The sequence below is a fragment of the Hordeum vulgare genome, chromosome 1H (genome assembly GCF_904849725.1).
Source record: "Hordeum vulgare subsp. vulgare chromosome 1H, MorexV3_pseudomolecules_assembly, whole genome shotgun sequence".
Taxonomy (NCBI): Eukaryota; Viridiplantae; Streptophyta; class Magnoliopsida; order Poales; family Poaceae; genus Hordeum; species Hordeum vulgare.
This window is the reverse complement of record NC_058518.1, coordinates 511,145,500-511,173,245: the sequence shown is the minus strand read 5'-3', so window position 1 is coordinate 511,173,245 and position 27,746 is coordinate 511,145,500. Positions and strand designations below refer to the sequence as shown.

Sequence of the window (27,746 nt, the reverse complement as noted above, 5' to 3'; positions counted from 1 at the left end):
CTCCCGGTATTTATACCCTCGAAAACCTTTCCCCCTCTATCCCCTCTCTCCTTGTTCCAAATCTGGAAAGGGTCTTATATTTCCATCCCTTTTGAATCATCAAACTTTATCTTTGACCCTAGCTTTGCCATACATACATTTTTAGGGTCTTTTTGAGAGGAACATAAAAAACTCATGGTCTTTTATTTGATAGAGGGACGGAAAAAAATTATGCGACGTTTTTTCGAAACCATGTCTTCGTATGAAACAAATCGTGTGTGAGGTTGACAGTACCAACATAATGCAGTAAAACACAAAACACAAAGAAAACTTATGCGACATGTCCATGTAGAATGGTTGTTTGTGATACTCCAGTTATGAGAAACAAATTGAATGGTTACATCGGATGACGAATCAAACATCTAGCTCGACGTGCTTCTTTCTCTCTTCGGATGTTCGAAACAAACTCAAACATCAGTGTCGATATATTTGACTTGCGGTTTTCTAGCTAGCTTATCATTCATGGCTCGTTAATGTCAAAATCGCACACCATTGATTTGTTTCAGCTCATTCGTGTCCTTCTACCATAAGTCATGGGCATTCGTTTGCTCTATCTTAGACAAGGGGTGTGTCACTCAAAGTTACAACAAAGGATGCTTTTATTCAAGGGGCTTTTCGAGCACACCCTTTTCCCCCTCTCCGTTTCATGTCTAATGTATCTTAGCTTGAAGAGTTTGGTTCGGTGCCATGCAAAACCGACCGCCCTTCTCCATTCCTCTTTCGCAGGTGTTGCCGACCCGGGCAATGGGGGGAGGAGGGTGTGTTCGCCATAGGGTTAGTGATGCTTTGAGGTTGCTTTTTTGTGATTACTTCTTATGATCTTCATTGCAACTTTGGTTGTCGAAGATTTGATCGCTAGATTTGGCGAGATCTGAGGTTGCGAGAGGTTGTCGTCTTTGCACCAACTGAAAAGACCTCGATGACGCCTAGAGGGGGGTGAATAGGCTATTTAAAAACTTCTTTGAATTTGGCTTAAACCTAATGCGGAAATAAACTGAGAGGATACTTGTCAAGCACAAATCCTAAATGCACTAGGCACTGCAACGTGTATCAACAACACGATCTACCAAGATGAACACAATACAGTTACTAACAAGCACAAGTAAGTTACACAAACTTACTTGAGCTATATCACACGACAAGTAAGTGAACGACACAAGATACTAGATCACACTATAGCACACGATATATCAAAAGCTGCAAGTGTGAACGTGTGGATATAGAAGGTATGCTTGAATGATTAATCTTGTACAAGAAATAGCCAACACAATATAATGAGCACAAACAATATGCAATGTATGTATGCTCAAGTAACACAAGTAAACCACAAGTAAGGAGTTAGGGTTAAGGATAACCAAGGTCACTGAGACGAAGATGTATCCTTATGTTCACTTCCTTGGAGGGAAGCTAGTCACCGTTAGAGAGGTGGATGTTACCATAAAGGCACACCAACGCCACGAAGGCTCACCCTATTCTCCCTTTGAGATAACACCACGAAGGCGTTTCTCAACCACTAGTGGTAAGCCTTTGAGATGGCTTCCAAACCCTCACAAACTTTTCCGGGGGGTTATCACACGGATTGATTCCTCCCCGAATAACTCCTACCGCCAAGGAGTCTCCAACCTCCAAGAGTAACAAGATCACGGGGAATGCTCAAAACTTGCTCGAATCTCAAATAGCTTGGGTTGAGAGAAGGAGAGGAGACGATCTATCTTTTGATTGGAACAACTCTCAAAGGGGCTCACAAATGCTCTTGGGATCTAAGATTTGGTGTGAGCAAATGCGTGTGAGGTAGAAATGTGTTCTTATGAGGATAAGGTTGTGTTGGGGCACACTCTCACGAAGTGGGAGGGGGTATTTATAGTGAGGAGAGAAGAACAGCCGTTGGGGACATTTTAAGTCACACACGGGTCGGACGTCCGGCAGTTTACGGAAGTCCGGGCGTCCGCAAGGGGTTGGACGTCCGACAGGGGTCGATCGTCCGAGAGTTGTAGATATGTCTGGAAACACTGTGAGTTGAACAGGGACCGGACGTCCGGAGAAGGCCGGAAATCCGAGTTATTCGACTCAACTTCTTCTGGTGCAAGGTTCCGGATTTCCGAAGGGTTCGGACGTCCGGCCCTCGGACGTCCGGAGGGAGCCGGAAATCCGAGTTATAGAGCTCACGTTCTTCTGGTGCAGGGCTCCGGATTTCCGAAGCCTGTCGGTCGTCCGACCCTTGACCGGCCCTCGAACGTCCGGAGGGAGCCGGAAGTCTGAGACATTAGACCTATTTTGAGATAGGAGCAGAGTAGAGAATATGTGGTATTGAGCAGAATAGTGGATATCTAGTTTGAGCAAGTTCATCACAAAAACCTGTGATCCCCTCTTAATAGTGCGGGATCCCTAAAGACTCAAGAATTGTAAAAGGGATACCGATGATCCATACTTGAGTGTGTACTTTTATTCGCTGATAATCACTCCACACCGCTAACATCAAAGTAAATGATACCTTGAGTTAGCCCTTTCACTTGAGCTTGATGTTGTTGTTCCTTCTTGACTCAAGTTGAAAGCAAGACATGATGAAGTCTTCAAGTAGCTCTCCCATACACAATGTGGAAAGCCTAACTTATGTATTCATCTTCATTTGTCCATCATGTGAATATCCACAAGAATCAAGCATGTAGTGCTCAGGAATGCTTATCTTGATCTTGTCCTTGTTAGCACATGAGCTTGTCCTTATCAACACATGATCATTAACAATAGTTTCAATGATATATTCGTGCTGATCCACTTGAACTTGCACACCACAATTTTGATGACGATCACCACTTGACGTCATCCTTCATGGGTTGTATGAGATCTTCCTTTTGACGCAAGCCCATGGAAGCACACCTAACCCCCACATAGTGTTGGAATTATGCCCTAGAGGCAATAATAAATGTATAGTTATTATTATAATTCCTATATCAAGATAATAGTTTATTATCCATGCTATAATTGTATTGAATGAAGACTCATTTACATGTGTGGATACATAGACAAAACACCGTCCCTAGCATGCCTCTAGTTGGCTAGCCAGTTGATCGATGATAGTCAGTGTCTTCTGATTATGAACAAGGTGTTGTTGCTTGATAACTGGATCACGTCATTGGGAGAATCACGTGATGGACTAGACCCAAACTAATAGACGTAGCATGTTGATCGTGTCATTTTGTTGCTACTGTTTTCTGCGTGTCAAGTATTTATTCCTATGACCATGAGATCATACAACTCACTGACACCGGAGGAATGCTTTGTGTGTATCAAACGTTGCAACGTAACTGGGTGACTATAAAGATGCTCTACAGGTATCTCCGAAGGTGTTAGTTGAGTTAGTATGGATCAAGACTGGGATTTGTCACTCCGTGTGACGGAGAGGTATCTTGGGGCCCACTCGGTAATACAACATCACACACAAGCCTTGCAAGCAATGTAACTTAGTGTAAGTTGCGGGATCTTGTATTACGGAACGAGTAAAGGGACTTGCCGGTAAACGAGATTGAAATAGGTATGCGGATACTGACGATCGAATCTCGGGCAAGTAACATACCGAAGGACAAAGGGAATGACATACGGGATTATACGAATCCTTGGCACTGAGGTTCAAACGATAAGATCTTCGTAGAATATGTAGGATCCAATATGGGCATCCAGGTCCCGCTATTGGATATTGACCGAGGAGTCTCTCGGGTCATGTCTACATAGTTCTTGAACCCGCAGGGTCTGCACACTTAAGGTTCGACATTGTTTTTTGCGTATTTGAGTTATATGGTTGGTTACCGAATGTTGTTCGGAGTCCCGGATGAGATCACGGATGTCATTAGGGTTTCCGAAATGGTCCGGAAACGAAGATTGATATATAGGATGACCTCATTTGATTACCGGAAGGTTTTCGGAGTTACCGGGAATGTACCGGAAATGACGAATGGGTTCCGGGAGTTCACCGGGGGGGGCAACCCACCCCGGGGAAGCCCATAGGCATTTGGGGAGTCACACCAGCCCTTAGTGGGCTGGTGGGACAGCCCACAAGTCCCCTATGCGCCAAGGATAAAAATCAAAGGAGAAAAGAAAAAAAAAAGAGGGGAAGTGGGAAAGGGGAAGGACTCCCTCCCACCAAACCTAGTCCAACTCGGTTTGGGGGGGAGAGTCCTCCCCCCTGGCTCGGCCGACCCCTTGGGGATCCCTTGGACCCCAAGGCAAGGTCCCCCTCCCTCCTCCTATATATATGGGGCTTTTAGGGCAGATTTGAGACGACTTTCTCACGGCTGCCCGACCACATACCTCCATAGTTTTTCCTCTAGATCGCGTTTCTGCGGAGCTCGGGCGGAGCCCTGCTGAGACGAGATCATCACCAACCTCCGGAGCGCCGTCACGCTGCCGGAGAACTCTTCTACCTCTCCGTCTCTCTTGCTGGATCAAGAAGGCCGAGATCATCGTCGAGCTGTACGTGTGCTGAACGCGGAGGTGCCGTCCGTTCGGTACTAGATCGTGGGACTGATCGCGGGATTGTTCGCGGGGCGGATCGAGGGACGTGAGGACGTTCCACTACATCAACCGCGTTCTCTAACGCTTCTGCTGTACGATCTACAAGGGTACGTAGATCACTCATCCCCTCTCGTAGATGGACATCACCATGATAGGTCTTCGTGCGCGTAGGAAATTTTTTGTTTCCCATGCGACGTTCCCCAACAGTGGCATCATGAGCTAGGTTCATGCGTAGATGTCTTCTCGAGTAGAACACAAAAGGTTTTGTGGGCGGTGATGTGCGTTTTGTGCCCTCCTTAGTCTTTTCTTGATTCCGCGGTATTGTTGGATTGAAGCGGCTTGGACCGACATTACTCGTACGCTTACGAGAGACTGGTTTCATCGTTACGAGTAACCCCCTTTGCTCAAAGATGACTGGCAAGTGTCGGTTTCTCCAACTTTAGTTGAATCGGATTTGACCGAGGAGGTCCTTGGATGAGGTTAAATAGCAACTCATATATCTCCGTTGTGGTGTTTGCGTAAGTAAGATGCGATCCTACTAGATACCCTTGGTCACCACGTAAAACATGCAACAACAAAATTAGAGGACGTCTAACTTGTTTTTGCAGGGTATGATTGTGATATGATATGGCCAACGATGTGATGTGATATATTGGATGTATGAGATGATCATGTTGTAATAGAAATATCGACTTGCACGTCGATGGTACGGCAACCGGCAGGAGCCATAGGGTTGTCTTTATACTAACATATGTGCTTGCAGATGCGTTTACTATTTTGCTAGGATGTAGCTTTAGTAGTGATAGCATGAGTAGCACGACAACCACGATGGCAACACGTTGATGGATGATCATGGTGTGGCGCCGGTGACAAGAAGATCGTGCCGGTGCTTTGGTGATGGAGATCAAGAAGCACGTGATGATGGCCATATCATGTCACTTATGAATTGCATGTGATGTTAATCCTTTTTGCACCTTATTTTGCTTAGAACGACGGTAGCATTATGAGGTGATCTCTCACTAAAATTTCAAGACGAAATTGTGTTCTCCCCGACTGTGCACCGTTGCTACAGTTCGTCGTTTCGAGACACCACGTGATGATCGGGTGTGATAGACTCAACGTTCACATACAACGGGTGCAAAACAGTTGCGCACGCGGAACACTCGGGTTAAGCTTGACGAGCCTAGCATGTGCAGACATGGCCTCGGAACACATGAGACCGAAAGGTCGATCATGAATCATATAGTTGATATGATTAGCATAGGGATGCTTACCACTGAAACTATTCTCAACTCACGTGATGATCGGACTTGGGATAGTGTAAGTGGACCATGAACCACTCAAATGACTAGAGAGATGTACTTTTGAGTGGGAGTTTAGCATATAATTTGATTAAGTTGAACTCTAATTATCTTGAACATAGTCTAAGTCCACTTTGAATATATTTGTGTTGTAGATCATGGCTCACGCAAGTGTCATCCTGAATTTTAATACGTTCCTAGAGAAAGCTAAGTTGAAAGATGATGGAAGCAACTTTGTAGACTGGGCTCGTAATCTTAAGCTAATCTTACAAGCTGGAAAGAAGGATTATGTCCTTAATGCTACGCTGGGAGATGAACCACCCGCTACGGCTGATCAGGATGTTAAGAACGCTTGGTTAGCGCGTAAGGAGGACTACTCAATAGTTCAATGTGCAGTCTTGTATGGCTTAGAACCGGGACTTCAACGTCGCTTTGAGCGTCATGGAGCATTTGAGATGTTCCAGGAGTTGAAGTTTATCTTTCAGAAGAAGCCCGGATCGAGAGGTATGAGACCTCCGATAAATTCTATGCTTGCAAGATGGAGGAAAACTCGTATGTCAGTGAACATGTGCTCAAAATGTCTGGGTACTCAAACCGTCTAGCTGAACTGGGGATTGAACTTCCGCAAGAAGCTATCATTGACAGAATCCTTCAATCACTGCCGCCAAGCTACAAAGGCTTTGTGTTGAACTACAACATGCAAGGGATGAACAAGTCTCCCGGCGAGTTGTTTGCGATGCTGAAAGTCGCAGAGTCTGAACTCCGTAAAGAACATCAAGTGTTGATGGTGAGCAAGACCACTAGTTTCAAGAGAAACGGCAAAGGCAAGAAGGGCAATTCAAAGAAGAGCGGCAAGCCTGTTGCCAATCCGCCGAAGAAACCCAAGGCAGGACCTAAGCCTGAAACAGAGTGCTTCTATTGCAAGGGTATGGGTCACTGAAAGCGCAATTGCCCCAAGTATCTGGCAGATAAGAAGGCGGGCAAAGAAAAATCAGGTATATTTGATATACATGTTATTGATGTGTACTTAAGCGGCTCTCGTAGTAGTGCCTGAGTATTTGATACCGGTTCTGTTGCTCACATTTGCAACTCGAAGCAGGAACTGCGGAATAGACGAAGGCTGGCGAAAGACGAAGTGACGATGCGCGTAGGAAACGGTTCCAAGGTTGATGCAATCGCCGTCGGCACAGTGTCACTTCAACTACCATCGGGATTAGTGATGAACTTAAATCATTGTTATTTAGTGCCTCCGTTGAGCATGAACATTATATCTGGATCTTGTTTATTGCGAGACGGTTACTCTTTTAAGTCTGAGAATAATGGTTGTTCTATTTCTATGAGTAACATCTTTTATGGTCATGCACCGAATGTGAGAGGATTGTTCATATTGAATCTCGATAGCGATACGCATATACATAACATTGAGACCAAAAGAGTTAGAGTAAACAATGATAGCGCCATATTTTTGTGGCACTGCCGCTTGGGTCATATTGGTGTAAAGCGCATGAAGAAACTCCATGCTGATGGACTTTTGGAGTCACTTGACTTTGATTCACTTGACACGTGCGAACCATGCCTCATGGGCAAGATGACTAAGACTCCGTTCTCCGGAACAATGGAGCGTGCAAGTGACTTGTTGGAAATCATACATACCGATGTGTGTGGTCCAATGAGCGTGGAGGCACGCGGCGGATATCGTTATTTTCTCACCTTCACTGACGATTTAAGTAGATATGGTTATGTCTACTTGATGAAGCACAAGTCTGAAACATTTGAAAAGTTCAAGCAATTTCAGAGTGAAGTGGAAAATCATCGTAACAAGAAGATCAAGTTCCTACGGTCTGATCGTGGGGGTGAATATCTGAGTTTCGAGTTTGGTGCTCACTTAAGACAATGTGGAATTGTTTCACAGTTGACACCGCCTGGAACACCACAGCGTAATGGTGTGTCCGAACGTCGTAATCGTACTTTATTAGAGATGGTGCGATCTATGATGTCTCTTACCGATTTGCCGTTATCGTTTTGGGGTTATGCATTAGAAAGAGCTGCATTCACTTTAAATAGGGCACCATCAAAATCCGTTGAGACGACACCATACGAACTGTGGTATGGCAAAAGGCCAAAGTTGTCGTTTCTTAAAGTTTGGGGATGTGACGCTTATGTCAAAAAGCTTCAGCCTGAAAAGCTGGAACCCAAAGCGGAAAAGTGTGTCTACATAGGTTACCCAAAAGAGACAGTTGGGTACACCTTCTATCTCAAATCCGAGGGCAAAGTGTTTGTTGCTAAAAACAGAGCTTTTCTCGAGAAGGAGTTTCTCTCGAGAGAATTGAGTGGGAGGAAGATAGAACTTGACAAGGTTGTCGAACCTCTCATCCCTCTGGATGGTGGCGCAGGACAAGGGGAAACCTCTGTTGTTGCGACGCCGGTTGAGGAGGAAGTTAATGATGATGATCATGAAACTCCGGTTCAAGTTTCTGTCGAACCACGAAGGTCGACGAGACCACGTGCTGCTCCAGAGTGGTACGGTAATCCCGTCTTGTCGATCATGTTGTTGGACAACAATGAACCTGCAAATTATGAAGAAGCAATGGTGGGCCCGGATTCCAATAAATGGCTAGAAGCCATGAAGTCCGAGATAGGATCCATGTATGAGAACAAAGTGTGGACTTTGGAGGTACTGCCTGAGGGCCGCAAGGCTATTCAGAACAAATGGATCTTTAAGAGGAAGACGGACGCTGACGGCAATGTGACCGTTTATAAATCTCGACTTGTGGCAAAGGGTTTTTCGCAAGTTCCAGGAGTTGACTATGATGAGACCTTCTCACCCGTAGCGATGCTTAAGTCCGTCAGAATCATGTTAGCAATAGCTGCATTTTTCGATTATGAAATCTGGCGGATGGATGTCAAAACGGCGTTCCTTAACGGTTTCCTTAAGGAAGAGTTGTATATGATGCAACCCGAAGGTTTTGTTGATCCTAAAAATGCTGACAAAGTGTGCAAGCTCCAGCGATCCATTTATGGACTGGTGCAAGCATCTCAGAGTTGGAATAAACGATTTGATGAGGTGATCAAAGCATTTGGGTTTATACAAGTGGTTGGAGAATCTTGTATTTACAAGAAAGTGAGTGGGAGCTCTGTGGCGTTTCTAATATTATATGTGGATGACATATTACTGATTGGAAACAATGTAGAGCTTTTGGAGAGCATAAAAGGTTACTTGAATAAAAGTTTCTCTATGAAGGACCTAGGAGAAGCTGCTTACATACTAGGCATTAAGATCTATAGGGATAGATCAAAACGCCTGATAGGACTTTCACAAAGCACGTACCTTGATAAAGTTTTGAAGAGGTTCAAAATGGAACAGTCCAAGAAAGGGTTCTTGCCAGTGTTACAAGGTACGAGATTGAGTAAGACTCAGTGCCCAGCAACTGATGAAGATAGAGAGCATATGCGCTCCGTCCCCTATGCTTCAGCCATAGGATCTATCATGTATGCAATGCTGTGCACTAGACCGGATGTTAGCCTGGCCATAAGTATGGCAGGTAGGTTCCAGAGTAATCCAGGAGTGGATCACTGGACGGCGGTCAAGAATATCCTGAAGTACCTGAAAAGGACTAAGGAGATGTTTCTCGTGTATGGAGGTGACGAAGAGCTCGCCGTAAAAGGTTACGTCGATGCAAGCTTTGACACAGATCCGGACGACTCTAAGTCGCAAACCGGATACGTATTTATTCTTAATGGGGGTGCAGTAAGCTGGTGCAGTTCCAAGCAAAGCGTCGTAGCAGATTCTACATGTGAAGCAAAGTACATGGCTGCCTCGGAGGCGGCTAAGGAGGGTGTCTGGATGAAGCAGTTCATGACGGATCTTGGAGTGGTGCCAAGTGCACTGGATCCAATAACCTTGTTCTGTGACAACACTGGTGCCATTGCCTTAGCAAAGGAACCAAGGTTTCACAAGAAGACCAGACACATCAAACGACGCTTCAACCTCATCCGCGACTACGTCGAGGAGGAGGACGTAAATATATGCAAAGTGCACACAGATCTGAATGTAGCAGACCCGCTGACTAAACCTCTTCCACGGCCAAAACATGATCGACACCAGAACTGTATGGGTGTTAGATTTATTACAATGTAATTCACATGGTGATGTGAGGGCTAGATTATTGACTCTAGTGCAAGTGGGAGACTGTTGGAATTATGCCCTAGAGGCAATAATAAATGTATAGTTATTATTATAATTCCTATATCAAGATAATAGTTTATTATCCATGCTATAATTGTATTGAATGAAGACTCATTTACATGTGTGGATACATAGACAAAACACCGTCCCTAGCATGCCTATAGTTGGCTAGCCAGTTGATCGATGATAGTCAGTGTCTTCTGATTATGAACAAGGTGTTGTTGCTTGATAACTGGATCACGTCATTGGGAGAATCACGTGATGGACTAGACCCAAACTAATAGACGTAGCATGTTGATCGTGTCATTTTGTTGCTACTGTTTTCTGCGTGTCAAGTATTTATTCCTATGACCATGAGATCATATAACTCACTGACACCGGAGGAATGCTTTGTGTGTATCAAACGTCGCAACGTAACTGGGTGACTATAAAGATGCTCTACAGGTATCTCCGAAGGTGTTAGTTGAGTTAGTATGGATCAAGACTGGGATTTGTCACTCCGTGTGACGGAGAGGTATCTTGGGGCCCACTCGGTAATACAACATCACACACAAGCCTTGCAAGCAATGTAACTTAGTGTAAGTTGCGGGATCTTGTATTACGGAACGAGTAAAGGGACTTGCCGGTAAACGAGATTGAAATAGGTATGCGGATACTGACGATCGAATCTCGGGCAAGTAACATACCGAAGGACAAAGGGAATGACATACGGGATTATACGAATCCTTGGCACTGAGGTTCAAACGATAAGATCTTCGTAGAATATGTAGGATCCAATATGGGCATCCAGGTCCCGCTATTGGATATTGATCGAGGAGTCTCTCGGGTCATGTCTACATAGTTCTCGAACCCGCAGGGTCTGCACACTTACGGTTCGACGTTGTTTTATGCGTATTTGAGTTATATGGTTGGTTACCGAATGTTGTTCGGAGTCCCGGATGAGATCACGGACGTCACGAGGGTTTCCGAAATGGTCCGGAAACGAAGATTGATATATAGGATGACCTCATTTGATTACCGGAAGGTTTTCGGAGTTACCGGGAATGTACCGGAAATGACGAATGGGTTCCGGGAGTTCACCGGGGGGGGGGGCAACCCACCCCGGGGAAGCCCATAGGCATTTGGGGAGTCACACCAGCCCTTAGTGGGCTGGTGGGACAGCCCACAAGTCCCCTATGCGCCAAGGATAAAAATCAAAGGAGAAAAAAAAAGAGGGGAAGTGGGAAAGGGGAAGGACTCCCTCCCACCAAACCTAGTCCAACTCGGTTTGGGGGGGAGAGTCCTCCCCCCTGGCTCGGCCGACCCCTTGGGGATCCCTTGGACCCTAAGGCAAGGTCCCCCTCCCTCCTCCTATATATATGGGGCTTTTAGGGCAGATTTGAGACGACTTTCTCACGGCTGCCCGACCACATACCTCCATAGTTTTTCCTCTAGATCGCGTTTCTGCGGAGCTCGGGCGGAGCCCTGCTGAGACGAGATCATCACCAACCTCCGGAGCGCCGTCACGCTGCCGGAGAACTCTTCTACCTCTCCGTCTCTCTTGCTGGATCAAGAAGGCCGAGATCATCGTCGAGTTGTACGTGTGCTGAACGCGGAGGTGCCGTCCGTTCGGTACTAGATCGTGGGACTGATCGCGGGATTGTTCGCGGGGCGGATCGAGGGACGTGAGGACGTTCCACTACATCAACCGCGTTCTCTAACGCTTCTGCTGTACGATCTACAAGGGTACGTAGATCACTCATCCCCTCTCGTAGATGGACATCACCATGATAGGTCTTCGTGCGCGTAGGAAATTTTTTGTTTCCCATGCGACGTTCCCCAACACATAGGACTCTCACAAAGACCATGGGTTAGTACACAAACACGTAATGGACAATGCTTACCAGACCATGGGATCATTTGATCCCTCTCGGTACATCTTATATGCTTTGTGTGTTGATCATCTTGATTTACTCTTTGTCTGAGATCTTGATCAACCTAGTGTCTCTATGACCATTCTTTGGATAATACCTTGAATACCATCTTGGTCATCATAGAAACGTCTTGAACCCAACAGATGGACTTCAAGAAGTGCCTATGGACAAATCCTATAAATATAACTTAAGGCAACCATTCCTTTTAAAAACAGTTTGCCCGTTGTTTGTCTCAGTTAATACCCAATTTTGGGGCTCTGTTGGGCTTTCTCATTCCATTCGCGAGGAGCTGGATGAGAAGAAACTCTCATGTCCAGTTTTGGAGTAGAGATGGCCCTTTGGGAGGCCCGCGCGACGGGCTATTAGCTCAGTGGTAGAGCGCGCCCCTGATAATTGCGTCGTTGTGCCTGGGCTGTGAGGGCTCTCAGCCAGTAGTGACTTCAGACATTAATGAACTTTATAAGAGAGTTATCCGTCGGAACAACAATCTTGCCTATCTATTAAAAAGAGCAAAACCGCTCCACAGAACCGCCGTTAACCATTGGTCGTTGAGGAGGCGTATTCTCAAAGGACCCATATCCGCGTAAGAACCTGCCCTTGGGAGGGGAACAACAACTGGAAACGGTTGCTAATACCCCGTAGGCTGAGGAGCAAAAGGAGAAATCCGCCCAAGGAGGGGCTCGCGTCTGATTAGCTAGTTGGTGAGGCAATAGCTCGTTGAGCGACGGCCCTTCCACTCGGCACCGTCGGATCACTAAGGCCGACTTTCGTCTCTGCTCGACGGGTGAGTCTTGCAGTCAAGCTCCCAATGTTTTCGTTACTCAAGCCGACATTCTCGCTTCCGCTTCGTCGACCCCCGCTTTCGCGGTTGCTTCCCTCTAAGGCGGGGAATCATGCTTTAATTTTTCAAAGTATTAAATTAAATATCTTGAATAAAAAAAGGAAATTTGGTACAACCGCAACCGCTCGGGGGTTCCCTAGTTCTATTGGAAAAATTCCTTTTGATCTAGGTGGAAGGATACAGGATTCCCTCTAAGGCGGAACGCTCCCCTACCGATGCATTTTGACATCCCACAGCTTCGGCAGATCGCTTAGCCCCGTAAGGAGGTAAAGAGTACATATGTTGAGCTACTAAGGAAGTAATAACCCCTAAAGAAGCTAGAGCAAGACCTAACTGAAAATGAATCGAATTGTTGACAAGAGACTTTTTTCCTGAAATCCCTGCAAAAGAAGAAATTCTACCTCTTTCTATAAGATTTAATGAAAATTGATAAATCATTTAATATAATTGCTATGCTTAGTGTGTGACTCGTTATTTTTTTTTTTGGCGAGCGAAATGGGAGCAGCCTAAACCGTGAAAACGGGGTTGTGGGAGAGCAATACAAGCGTTGTGCTGCTAGGCGAAGCGGTTGAGTGCCGCACCCTAGATGGCTAAAGTCCAATACCAGGTATATAAGCAGTGATTTCAAATCCAGAGGTTAATCGTACTCTGGCAACTTATTTGTAGACAAAGCAGATTCGGAATTGTCTTTCCTTCCAAGGATAACTTGTATCCATGCGCTTCAGATTATTAGCCTGGAGTTCGCCACCAGCAGTATAGCCAACCCTACCCTATCACGTCAATCCCACAAGCAGAACCAGAATGGATGGTTTTGTGCTTATTACCGGTTCTTCCTCCCGAATTGAGACCACATGTACGTACAATTACAGCTCGAATTACTTCGGATCTTTCTAGAGGCATTTGGGGCAATGCGTCTTTGATTACAGCAACAATAACATCACCAATACGAGCATATCGCCCTAATATGGGTTCACAATCAATAACATCCTCACCATCAAGAGTAACGATCAGTCGAAGAACACCATGCATTGATGGGTGTTGAGGGCAGAATAGGGATTTCGTTTTATCAACAACGAAGAGTGGAGTTTCTTTTTTTTCACAAAATATACCCAAAATTCAAGGTAATACAGTCTTTTTCTTCCAAATATTTTTACGAATACGCTTTTTTGACATTGAAGTACGTTTTTTTGGAACTGCCATTCAAAAAGGAAATTACTTTTTTCTACCCTTTTTTATTCATTAGTTCCGGGCCCTAGAGGGCAAAATTGAGCAATTTGCGAAGCCACTTGCCTTCACAAAAAGAAGGCGCAAGGCTTCTCCCTACCTTGCAGAAAATAAAAATGAATCGATATCAGTCCATAGACTTCTTTTAATAATTCCGATTTCGAAAAAGAATTGATAGTGTAAAAATAGGATAGGTTCGATCTATGGTCATTGAGGGCCTCCTAAAAGGATCTACTAAATTCATCGAGTTGTTCTAAAGAATCAAAACGGTTTTGCATGAGAGAAAGAAGCGAGGAATCCTCTTTTCGACTCTGACTCCCCCACTCCAGTCGTTGCTTTTCTTTCTGTTACTTCGAAAGTAGCTGCTTCAGCTTCAGCCAAGTTGAATGTAGGTGTTGTTCTTATTTTGCCCGAGGGATTTGAATTAGCGCCGCCCGACCGTATTTCCCGCTTTCGCTACGGCTCCGGTGGGTTCCGTTCCCTTAACCAAGCCACTGCCTATGAGTCGCCGGCTCATTCTTCAACAGGCCCAAAAGGTACTTCGAACTTGGAACGAGCATGAAGAGATTAACGAGACTTCTTTCTCTTTTGAGTTTTTCTGGCGGACCTGCCGCGCAAGATCTTTGGTCTTCCCCTGGAACCGATGAAAAAAAGTGGATCGCTTCTTATGTACTCGCTTGGAATGGAGATTTTTTGAATAGAATGAACGACCGTAACGGATGTTGGCTCAATCCGAAGGAATTTGGCATATTTTAACCAAACCCTTCGCATGGGCTCGCCGTGCATTTGTAGGTGGCTTTTCAAGTCCGCCGTCAAATCCCAGGGCTCAACCCTGGACAGGCGGTGGAAACTACCAAGCTGGAAGTTTTTCTTGTTGAAGGGTGGATTATTATCCATTTTTAGTGATAAAAAATCACGAGAAAAAACTGTTAGACCAAAACTCTTTTAGGAAATCAAAAAATCCAGATACAAATGGGGCTCCTAGAATATGGCGCCCTTGGGACAATCTATTTGATTGCAGGGTTTTGTTCCGGAAACGGTTGCTAATACCCCGTAGGCTGAGGAGCAAAAGGAGAAATCCGCCCAAGGAGGGGCTCGCGTCTGATTAGCTAGTTGGTTCTACCAATGGGAGCTTTCCCTTCACCGCCCCCATGGGGGTGGTCCACAGGGTTCATAACTACCCCTCTTACTACGGGGCGTTTACCTAGCCAACACTTAGATCCGGCTCTACCCTGTGAAGATCGTGCATTTCAGTCAAATTCAGATCCGTTTTTCGAGTCTTCTTTAAAAAGTAGTTTAGTCCCATCTGCTATAGCTTGAAGCAGGCCCAGGGGGCGCTCCTTTCAACGTCTCTCCGATGGGTCCAGGTTCTATGTCCAATCCCAAATCAAGGATTTCTCGCTCTTGATCGGAGTCATAAACTACCGCAAGCAATCGACCCGGATCATTCAATACGACAGTATGAACACGATACACTTATTTTTTTCTCTTTTTATTTCGTTTATTTTTTTTTAGACCTTCTTATCGATAGTATCTACCGGCTCGAACTCGAATCGCGAATTCCGTGTAATTGGCCAAGCTGCTAAAGTAGCTAAAGTGTATACGAAATAGTGGACTTGACTAACTCAATTCTTAGGAAATCGCGGGGCGTTTACCTAGCCAACACTTAGATCCGGCTCTACCCAAACTTTTTTGGTTTTCCTATTTGGTCAAATACCTAACGAAAAATTACGATTTTCCTTTCATTAAGGTACGACTCAATGGTAGAGTACTCGGCTTTTAAGTGCGACTATGATCTTTTACACATTTGGACAACGACTAATTCATCTGCCAATATATTCCCGAAAAGTCGAAAGCTAAGCGATAATGGTTTTGTGAAATCTTCTAGGATGTTAATTGGTAAAAGGATTGGGGCTCAAAATAAAATTAAGAAAAAAAAACATACCCAACTCTTCTTGGTTCATGGTTTTCCGTTTCCGAAGGCTTTTCAGTCTGGTTGCGAGGTCTTAATAGTGAGTATGAATCATAGTTCCATTTTTTTGATCCACTCTATCTATTTCGTGCATAAAAGTCTTTGCCCAAAAGGATAATCCTAGAATTCCGTCTGTCTTCTGGACCAACCGTTACAGAGGGTTTTTCCTCGGTTCAATACATAATGACCGAGGCCAACTTTGGTTGGTTAATCCGATCAGTTCATCCCAAAAAAGGGCGAATACAACCAACTATTACTAAGGATTTCATCTTTGGACCAGAAGCAAGCAAGAGGTGGAATACCCGATTTGGTCGGATATGTAGAAATCTTTTTCATTATCATAGTGGATCTTCGAAAAAACGGTAAAGTATTCTAATTCAATAAGAATTTCGCGGGCGAATATTTACTCTTTCCTGAGGCAAGTGTTCGGATCTATTATGACATAAAGGTTAGGTGCCTAACGGACATTGTTTATCTTGAAAAAACAAATATGAATATCTCGGCTCCGAAAACTTGCGGTTCTCCCCGTCAACCCTCCAGGACCTATGACACATGCTTTTTTTTATAGGGAAACTACGTCCTCGAGCTCGAGGTCTGAATTTCTTCATAATAGTACTCCTACTGACTTCGTAGCGGCGAGACGAGCCGTTTAAATAGGTGTCAAGTGGAAGTGCAGTGATGTATGCAGCTGAGGCATCCTAACGAACGAACGATTAACCTCCTTTCATAATACTCCCTACCCCCAGGGGAAGTCGAATCCCCGCTGTTTGAAATTTTGGGTCTTTTTTTGTTTAAACCGTCTATCTCCTTCGCTTGTAGTCATTTCCAAAGTTCCAGACATTTGTTAAATGAGGAAGAGACCCCCCAAGGCAAAAGTACGACCGAAAGGGGCTGGTATTTTTCCAAGAAATCTCTAGCCAACCTTCCCACAAGAGGTTTTTCTTAACACCAATGAATTCTATTAATGCTAGAGGAAAACGGGCCGGGAGGTCTTCTTAATAGAAGGGACATTTGGCGATAAGCTTGTGCCTGTTTGGAACTTCTTTCTATTTTGGATAATTTCTTTTTCAATAGGACCCTCTTTTTGGACTGAACGACTTTCGTTTTAGCTGGTCGTGACCAAGAAACCACCGGCTTTGCTTGGTGGGCTGGGGAAACGGATACTCAATTTAAAGTGAGTAAACAGAATTCCATACTCGATCTGATAAGCGGACTCGAACCGCTGACATCCGCCACAGGGTAAACCACCGCCTCTCAGGCCTCCCCGACGGGTTCTACCAAGTGATCCGACGGTGCCGAGTGGAAGGGCCGTCGCTCAACGGATAAAAGTTACTCTAGGGATAACAGGCCATAATGGGAAATCAAAGTGGCAAATTTTTGAATTAAATAAAAAGCCCTTTTAACTCAGTGGTAGAGTAATGCCATGGAATTTCATTAAGAAAAACTAACTAAATAAATGGAAAATGAAAATTAATAGAATTCTTTTTTTTTCTTCAAATCCAAAAAATTTAGTTCTCGAACGAGCACTCGAAAAGATTCTGGAGGATCCTCATGATTAGGTATTCTTTTTCCCCAGATCGTAGCATTAAGTATTTCTTGGCGAGCTATCTTTTTAGAAAAGAAATGGAAATTATTTCGAAATCTAATGATTAGAATAGCGGCAGATAATAAGGATCCGCACAAAAGAGTTGCATAACTTAATAGGAGGAAAAATAGGACTATTTGGGGGGGCTGGAGTAGGTAAAACACCCAAATCAAGGATTTCTCGCTCTTGATCGGAGTCATAAACTAAAACTACCTTTTTATCCGGAATTTGATCTATCCTTCTATTTTTCAAGATAATTCAGATTTGTTGGCGAAAAAGCGAAGAAATAGGTAAAGCGTCTGTAGGTGGCTTTTCAAGTCCGCCGTCAAATCCCAGGGCTTTAGGATTTATGGTTAAAGAAGAAAAAGAAGAAAACAGGGGTTCTGTTGAATTTCAAGTATTCAGTTTCACCAATAAGATACGTCAAATAGGATTATTTTCTTCGCGAGACCTTTTACTTTTTTTATCATGTGGGAGTTAGAATTAATTATGGCTCGGACTTAATGGGGGAAGAAAACATCTTCTATAATTTCTTTTTTGTTCAATTTGTCTGGATATACCAAGAGAGATCTACGGTCTAATGAGGCTACTATGAAATATTTACTCATGGGTGGGGCAAGCTCTTCAATTCCACCCAGAAGGTAATGGGTTACTCCTACAGCACGTCCTTGTATAATGCTCAAGGCTCTAGGCTGAGTAGCAGGAGCAAAGGTCAGGATAGCTCAGTTGGTAGAGCAGAGGACTGAAAATCCTCGTGTCAGCAGTTCAAATCTGGTTCCTGGCAGAGAAAAAAAAATCGGAAGGAAAAAGAAAGAAAAGATGGATTGGGTTGAACCTCAGAGTCATTAAAAATTTGGTAAACCCTATTTTTAAAAATAGAAATTCAATTTAAAGGGGTACCCAAGCTAAATGCCGGATTAATCGTATTCTGGGCCGGAGCAATGAACCTATTTGAAGTGGCCCATTTCGTACCAGAAAAGCCCCCCTTCTTCTTGCGCCAAAGATCTTACCATTTCCGAAGGAACTGGGGGGCTTTTCTGGTACGAAATGGGCCACTTCAAATAGGTTCATTGCTCCGGCCCAGAATACGATTAATCCGCGAAAAAACATTAGACATTCCATCTTCGGAAACCCGCACTTTTGATGTTACTTGGCAATTTCCTCTTCGAATAAACCTCGTAATCGTAAAAAAGTGGGTTTTTTAGTGCTGGGCCTAGCAAAAGAGAAATCGCCGTACTCCGATCCGAAATAAAAAAGAACCCTCAAATTATTTTTAGAAATTAAAGTAAGCACGGAAGCGCCCCTTGTTTCAAAGAGAGGAGGACGGGTTATTCACATTTAATTTGATGGTTCTATTTTTTCTGGGTCTAGAACCTGTAATTATTGAAATTGACTGGGCTTGAAATTGTTTTTCGTTCTCATAGTTACGAAACGGTAAAAAAGATAAAATACGAGCCTGTTGTAGTTCAAGTGGGGGATGGGATTGCTCGTATTATAGGTCTTGGTGAAATAATGTCGGGTACTCTCATTTGAGAGTGCGAATACAAGGAGGTATTTTGTGTTTGGAAAAGTCCGAAGAAAAAAAGATTTTGAATCTGCCTTTTCCTTCTTTCCCTTAAAAAAATAACTCAATCAAAATCCAATTATTTACTCTACAAGCCTGGGGAGTACGTTCGCAAGAATGAAACTCAAAGGAATTGACGGGGGCCCGCCAAAAAAAAGCCCTGCCCTTCCATCTCTTGGATAGATAGAGAGGGAGGGCAGAGGCCTTTGGTGTCCCTTTCAGTCAAGAATTGGGGCTTCACACCCCAAGGACGCATTCGGCGTCCAGGGGTCACGGACCGACCATAGACCCTGTTCAATAAGTGGAACACATTAGCCGTCCGCTCTCCGGTTGGTCCAAAAAATATCATATTCGTGAAGCAGAAACATAATGTACTCCCATTAATGTGGAATAGGCGTTCTCTTAATGGTTTCTGTGCCAACAGGCTTATTGACAGTACCTTTTCTAGAGAATGTCAATAAATTCCAAAATCCATTTCGCCGCCCAGTAGCTACGACCCCCCATTTAACATTTAACCCTAAGGATACATAAAACATATTTTTTACTTTACTAGACTTTTGACACGATTTCTGCGTCCCCCTGACCAAAACCTCCCACATTAGGATTGCTTGTTAATGGTTGATCAATGTTCCAAATCACGATCGATTCCCTTTTCAAAACCTGCTGCAGCAGCTCGGGCTCTTCCTGCATGCCATAAATGGCCCACAAAAAAGAAGAATCCTAGAACAAAATGGAAATGATTCAGTTCTAGAGCCAAAGATCGTAGTTCTCGAACGAGCACTCGAAAAGATTCTGGAGGATTTTTAGCGCGGATTGTTTGGAGGGGAAGTCTGCCCCTTTTAATGGATTCGGCACGGGGTTGTGGGTTTTTTTCTACCAATGGGAGCTTTCCCTTCACCGCCCCCATGGGGGTGGTCCACAGGGTTCATAACTACCCCTCTTACTACGGGGCGAAATGATTTGAACTGTTTCAAAGACCCAACATGCATTTTTTTGCATTGGGCTCTTTCATAAACTGATTTAAAGATCAGTTAGTCAGACTGCTAAGTGCGGAGACGGGAATCGAACCCGTGACCTCAAGGTTATGAGCCTCGTGAGCGTATTTGCAATACAGGCGTGGGGATCAATTGGATCTTTGATTGAGTCATTTTTTTTATGCCGAGTTTAATTGCAATCAATTAGAAGAATAAAGAAGAATTACTGCATTTCATAACTTATTTTTTTCTCTTTTTATTTCGTTTATTTTTTTTAGCAGCTGGGCCATCCTGGACTTGAACCAGAGACCTCTTGAAAGTTGAAAGCGGGTTAATTCTTTTACAGACGTCTTTTTTTAGGTGGTCGACATCCATTATGCTACCTTGTTACGACTTCACTCCAGTCGCAAGCCTAGCCTTAGGCATCCCCCTCCTTACGGTTAAGGGTAATGACTTCAAACATGTCCAGCTCAATCCTAGAACAAAATGAGAAGTTGATAACCAACTTCTAGGAGAGACATAATTAACTGCATTGATCTCGGCAAAACCGGTAGCGACTTGTACTAGAAAACAAGTAAGTGTAATTCCCCCTAAACAATAAAATATGTTGACATGGGGAGGGATATTATCCAAACGCATTTCAAGTAATTGTAGTAAAACCTGGCCACGCATCAATTTGCGTCAAAGGTCCTAGATACATAACTGCTCAAGATATCATCTTACCGCCTTCCGTAGAAACCGTTGATACGGCAAAAGAACGTTCTCCCGTGCTTCCAGACATGCTGAACTCCCAAAATTTTTGTACATTCAAAAAAGGTTCCAAGGGTTGGGCTGTTCGCCCATTAATGCGGTACGTGAGCTGGGTTCAGAACGTCGTGAGACAGTTCGGTCCTGTAAACTATAAAAACGAGTCAAAGTGGATTGGCCCACACTAGCACTTCCGCGTAATAACTCCACTAAAGGCGATCCTATTACCGGAATGGCGTCAGGTACACCTGTCACAATTTTGACTGAACCGTAGAAAACACTCTATTTGAGGACGGTGATGGTGCAAATACCTTCCGTGCTTTGGCAAAATTGAGCAATTTGCGAAGCCACTTGCCTTCACAAAAAGAAGGCGCAAGGCTTCTCCCCCAAAATACCCAATAAGCATAAGCATTAGCTCTCCCTGAAAAGGAGGTGATCCAGCCGCACCTTCCAGTACGGCTACCTTGTTACGACTTCACTCCAGTCGCACTCTCAAATGAGAGTGGAATAAATTCGACTTTCATATAATATCTTAATAGAATTCCATGAACTATCCATGTGGCTGAGAGCCCTCACAGCCCAGGCACAACGACGCAATTATGAGGGGCGCGCTCTACCAGGAAAGTTCTAATTCTTTTGTAAATTCATATGAATTTATTACTAATGTAATTTCTTCTGTAACTCTAGCTGTCTTTGGTCCTAGGTCGTAACAAATTAGTTGATAGTGATAGGATCCCTTTTTTGACGTCCCCATGTCCCCCCTTCTCATCCTTCAGAGACTACGAGTGTAATAGGAGCATCCGTTGACAAAAGGATCACCCTAAGATGACCCTCTTAGACTTTTAAAGGCGATATACCACCCAAAGAAAGGGTATGAAAATGCCGGGTGGTGTTAGCTTTTCGACGAAGACCCGATTGACGTGATAGGGTAGGGTTGGCTATACTGCTGGTGGCGAACTCCAGGCTAATAATCTGAAGCGCATGGTGCTCATGCGATTTGGGATCCTCATTTTGGTCAACCCGCTGTGGAAGCCTTTACTCGAGGAGGTGCTGCTGGTCCAGTGAATATTGCTTATTCTGGGGTTTATCAGTGGTGCCTTAACTGGGTATGTATATTTCTAGGTTTTCACAGTTTTGGCTTGTACATTCGCCCGAGCTGCTGCAGCAGGTTTTGAAAAGGGAATCGATCGTGATTTGGAACCTGTTCTTTTGCAATAAGCAAGCGGGGTCTCTCAAATAGAGTCGAACTGAACTGCTAGACTACGTTGAGTGATGAACTCAATGATTCAAACAAAAACTCTTCTGATGATCGATTCAACCTCTGATCAAAAAGATAGACCTTGGTTCTATTTCATCTCTTCAACAAGTTTAGTAATAAGCATAACGGCCCTATTGTTCCGATGGGCAATGATTCGAAGCACTTCTTTTTCCATTACACTATTTCGGAAACCTAAGGACTCGATCCCTTTTGTCGAAGTGGAATCGTAGAACAGAATGTGATACGATGAGATAGAATGCAATAGAAATAGAAACAAGGATAGCGAACGGGTCCTAGATAGGAAGTGGGTCGGTCTCAAAATAAATGAGTTGTTAGTTGTAGAATATTACTCTCGTCAGACTTGAACTGGTCCAAGTAATAAATGCCCAAGTTTCCTTAGGATCCCAATTCCAATAGGATCCCCAGGCCTCATTAGCCCATACTGCTCCCGGAGTAATTAATGAAAAAAATATTGAAGAATCAAAGGTAGCTCTAGTCTATGGCCAAATGAATGAACCACCGGGAGGCGCTTCCGGTTCTGTGCGTGCTTCAAACAATTTTGTCTTCTCCATATTCGAGCCATCGCACATGGTTTCATAAAATCTGTACGATTTTCCCGATCTAAATCGAGCAGGTTTCCCGACCGCTCTACCACTGAGCTACTGAGGAACAAGGGGGGATTCGACCTCCTAGAGTTCAACTCCCGCTCTCAACCCATGAACAATATGAGTCCAGCTTCGGCAGATCGCTTAGCCCCGTTCATCTTCAGCGCAAGGGCGCTCGATCAGTGAGCTTTAGTGAGATTGCATTTTTTATGCAAAAAGAAGTGCTTTAAAAAGCGCCAGAAAAAGTCAAATAAGAGGTGTTAAGCTTTTTATCATTCTGGCATCGAGCTATTTTGCCGCAGGACCTTGACACCTATTTAAACGGCTCGTCTCGCCGCTACCTTATCCTATTTCCATACTTCTGTCGCTCCATCCCCGTATGGGTGGAGAACCCGTCGCTGTCTCGGCCAGAAAGAAAAGCAACGACTGGAGTGGGGGAGTCAGAGGGCCAACACTTCTATTGGCAAATAGGAGGTTTTCAAATTCATGCCCAGGTACTCATCACTTCTTGGGTCGTAATTACTATCTTGCTAGGTTCAGTTGTCATAGCTGTTCGGAATCCAATTGTGAACGGTCTTATCAATACACAAATGTATAACTCCCCAGGAATTTCAATTGCGCTTATATCCATCACTGTAGGACTTGGGTTCAAGCTTTCCCCAGCCCCTTTTCATCAATGGACTCCTGACGTCTACGAAGGAGTGTGGGCGGTTGTATATGGCCCTATCGTCTAGTGACGCCCCTATCGTCTAGTGGTTAAGGACATCTCTCTTTCAAGGAGGCAGCGGGGATTCGACTTCCCCTGGGGGTAGGGAGCACGGAGGTCAACCCGCTTCAAATATGGAACATGGATTCTGGCAATGCAACGGAGTTGGGTCCTCATATCGATCCGAATGAATCAGTCTTTCTACAGAGGTCAGGAATATGGAAAATTGCATTTTTGGAATTTGCAATAATGCGATGGGCGAACGACGGGAATTGAACCCGCGCATGGTGGATTCACAATCCACTGCCTTGATCCACTTGGCTACATCCGCCCCCCCAAAATAACAGGGGTCAAGGTCGGCCAGTGAGACGATGGGGCTACCTGCACCTGGACAGAAAGACCCTATGAAGCTTTACTGTTCCCTGGGATTGGCTTTGGGCCGGACTCGAACCGCTGACATCCGCCACAGGGTAAACCACCGCCTCTCAGGCCTCCCCGACGGGTTCTACGAGCCACGATGATTTAGTCTCAAGCTAAACAAAAGGCAAGGGTTCTTCGAATAAGAACCGCTTGATAATCATTTATTGAAATTGAATCAGTGTAATGAACTTTTAATTTGTTATGAGCCCAAACGATAGATTCAATGAGTTCTTGCCAATAACCACGGCCGCTGAATAAAAACATTAAACTGAAGGCCCAGACAAAATGAGCAAGTAGGAATTTGTCGAACGAACCACACTCCTTCGTAGACGTCTTGCACAATTCGCCTCTGCTCTCGATAAAACAAGTCAGAATCAATTGGCCTCATGTACGGTTTTGGAACGGAGATTTTTTGAATAGAATGAACGACCGTAACGGAAAAAGTGACTACGAATTCCCCTTTTTGTTTGCGAATCCCTGTTTGTATCCTTTGAGCGCACGCCCATTAAGTAGCGATCAAATTAAGGAAATCGATCAAACGATCTGTAGAAATTCTGGGATCTGTGATTGGACATGGAAAATAGAAATACATGCCATTTTGGGAATTCCTACTATTTCTTTAGTCGATACAAATTGTGACCCGGATCTCGCGAATATATCGATTCCAGCCGCGGCTGCTGGCACAGAGTTAGCCGATGCTTATTCCTCAGATACCGTCATTGTTTCTTCTCCGAGAAAAGAAGTTGACGACCCGTTAACCCGTCGCGCGGGCCTCCCAAAGGGAGGCCTGCTACGCCAAAAGCGAGAAAAACTCCATCCCTTTCCTTTTGACATCCCCATGCCGCCACACCACAGGGGGGACATGGGGACGTCGAAAATCAAAATCATACACACAGGAAAAGAAAAACGAAAAATAGAAAAAATAAAGTAAAGAGTAAATAAGAAAACAGAATATTCTGTCGAGAAATTTTTTGGATTTGAAAAAAAAAAAGAATTCTATTAATTTTCATTTTCCATTTATTTAGTCGACGAAATTTTCCGAAATTGTCCTATCCCTAAAAAATAAAAAGATGCCCCCGAGCCAAGTGGAGTATGCATGAAAGAGTCAGATGCTTCTTCTATTCTTTTCCCTGGCGCAGCTGGGCCATCCTGGACTTGAACCAGAGACCTCGCCAGAAATAATTAAAGAATACAATCCTTGTGGAATTAGCAAAGATTTTGGTTCGAAATCCTTTCATTTAATTAGTCAGCCCCGCCGATCTTCACCAACTTGGATTTGGTTCTCTCGCGAAAATCGCGAGTTGCAGAGATGAGAACCATGAAAAGCAGAGGCAAATTGAAAGCTAAGCAGTGGTAATTAAGACCCCCGGGGGAAAATAGGGTAGCCCATAGGAATTGTCATCAATTACCAAAACCACATATGGAGATATATGCTCTAACACCAACAACCACCATGGGTGGTGTAGACAATGTGTAACTCGAGTGGTGCTCTTGGATTGGCGATTGGGGAGATGTTCATACTCATTGATGTTGTTGGAAGAGGTAGAACACCTACCATTTTCTTCGGATGACGATGAATCACTACCGATTGACGACTGGATAGATAGCTGGAAGCAAAAAACAACGCGCGGGAGCAGACCCAACTAAGGAAATGCAACACGTGCAATGTAGGCTTAGCGTCAGCCATCAAAGTGAATTCAATTGTTGGTCTCTTTGGCTTCATCAACTACTCTACCAGTGAAGAGCGACATCAAAGAGAGAACACATTTACTGACACATATCTCATCTCCGTCTTATTGGCCTTGGCGCCTTTCGGGAGAAGTGTTGCACACTATGGGCTATTGCACACTGCTTAGAGTCCATTTGTTTCTTCTCCGGTGTTTGATGTTGGAGTTAACATGGCGATCATTCGATGTTCCCACATGGTTCATCCCTAGTGGTTGTTACAGCGTATATGTGCGGCGGTGATGATGGTTTGGACTTGATTGCAATTTTGAAGCTTGTTGTGGGGTTGCTAATACAGGAGTGCATATCCTTAAAATTACAAAGCTCTCAAGGAATAAAGGCCTATGAGAGCTTCAAAGTAGACCCCACCTCTAAGGCCTTGTTTGGCACAAGGGGTGTGGAGGGGTTCAAAAGGGATAATCCCTGCGGGGACAGAAAACCCAAAAATTCCCCATGAGTTCATTTGGTACAAGGAGGGTGCGATGTACAAACCCCTCCGAACCACCAACAACCCCCCCCCCCCCCAATCCACAGGGTTTTGAAGCATCTAGGGGGCACTAGTGAAACTCGTGCAATGGGGATTTAAGGGGATTGGGTGAAAGAGGGGGATTCATCAAATCCCTTGGAATCCTCACCTCCTTGGGGCTTGAAAACCTCTTGTGCCAAACAAGGCCTAAGGGTTTGTCAAGTCGTGGGTTCTGCATAACATCGAAACGTACACTCTATATAACACTTTAAAACAAATATAGAATTCTATTTTTGCGTGAATTTTCATTTTTTTGCAAATTTTGATAAAACATTCGTGAATCTATAAAACACATCACGAATATTAAAATAATATTCATGAATTTAAAATCATGAGATTATGTTTTATAACGTTCTTTACAAAATTGTCCTGAATTTTCAATCATGTTCACACTTTTTTTAAATGCTTGTAATTCTTAAAAAAATCACACATATGAAAAATCGGCATGTATTTTTAAAAAATGTTCACCATTTTGAAGAAATCATTTATGAATTTGGAAAAGTTCAAAAAATTATAGTATGTTATAGTTTACAAAATTGAAGAAATCATTTATGAATTTGAAAAAGTTCAAGAATTTAAGTATGTTATAGAATGCCAAAAATTATGCTCTAAAATGTCAAAAAATTACAATTACTAAGCCCCTAGGAATAGATATTCAAGGATATTAATAAATTTCGTGAATTTCCAAAATGTTCAGAAACTTTCAAATAATATTTGCGGATATAAGAAATGCTTGCGAACTATATGTTTTCACAATTTTAAAGAAAATATTCTGAATGTATCATATATTAGTTTTTGTAATTATTATTAATCTCTTTTTTGAATGGAGGTCTTGGTGAGCTCCAAAGTTTGTTTATTCCATGTGGACCCTATAGCCGCCCGACTTAATATGAATGACAGACTACTCATATCGATAAGGTACTTCTTTTTTTGAAAGCCCATGTAAAGAAACATCATAATTAAGCATGTTTGGATTTGAGCAATTTTAGAATGAGTGACTAAGTGAGAAGTTGATTCTAGATGCATATGACTGAGGTCAAAGTGTGCATCAAAACACCGGGGATTGCTTGAAAACACTTTAAAAAACATATTCAGGATTTTCTGTTCATCTCCAAAATGTTTGTAAATTCTTAAAAACATTCATTAATCTATAATTTCTTCCTGAATATGGAAAGAATATTCACGAATTCCAAAAATGATCATGAATTTTATAACTGATCACGATATTAGAAAATGGCACTATTTTTAAATAATGTCCATGTATTTTTAAAAATGTTTGTGAATTAAATATGCAAACCAATATAAAAAGAAAATCAAAACTTATAGAAAATATTGATAAATTTGTTTTCTTAAAGGATTTAATTATCTAGAAAACATTTATGAATTAGAAAGATATAGTTACTAAGCTCCTTACGAATAGAGGCCTAGAAGAGCTCCAATATTTTTTTTATTTGAAGTAGACTCCACCCATAGACGTTTGGTTAGGTCATGGGTCCCACATAACATGATTAGAAGTCATAACGATATTTATTCAAATGCTTTCATATTTATAGGAAATATTTTGTGTTTTAATAACTACCAAAATGTTCATATTTTTGTAAATAAAAATTCATGGATCTAAATAATGTTCGTAAATTGATATATATTTCATGAA

At 43.5% G+C, this 27,746-nt stretch overlaps 1 long non-coding RNA gene across 1 annotated transcript; it reads right to left on the bottom strand.

Annotated features, from left to right (window-relative positions):
• Positions 1-15,127: 15,127 nt before the first annotated feature.
• LOC123421120 lies at positions 15,128-15,712 on the bottom strand. Its single transcript, XR_006619484.1, has 2 exons — positions 15,666-15,712; positions 15,128-15,214 (listed from the first exon to the last, which is right to left on the bottom strand). It is a non-coding gene; the product is annotated as an uncharacterized LOC123421120 (long non-coding RNA).
• Positions 15,713-27,746: the final 12,034 nt, after the last annotated feature.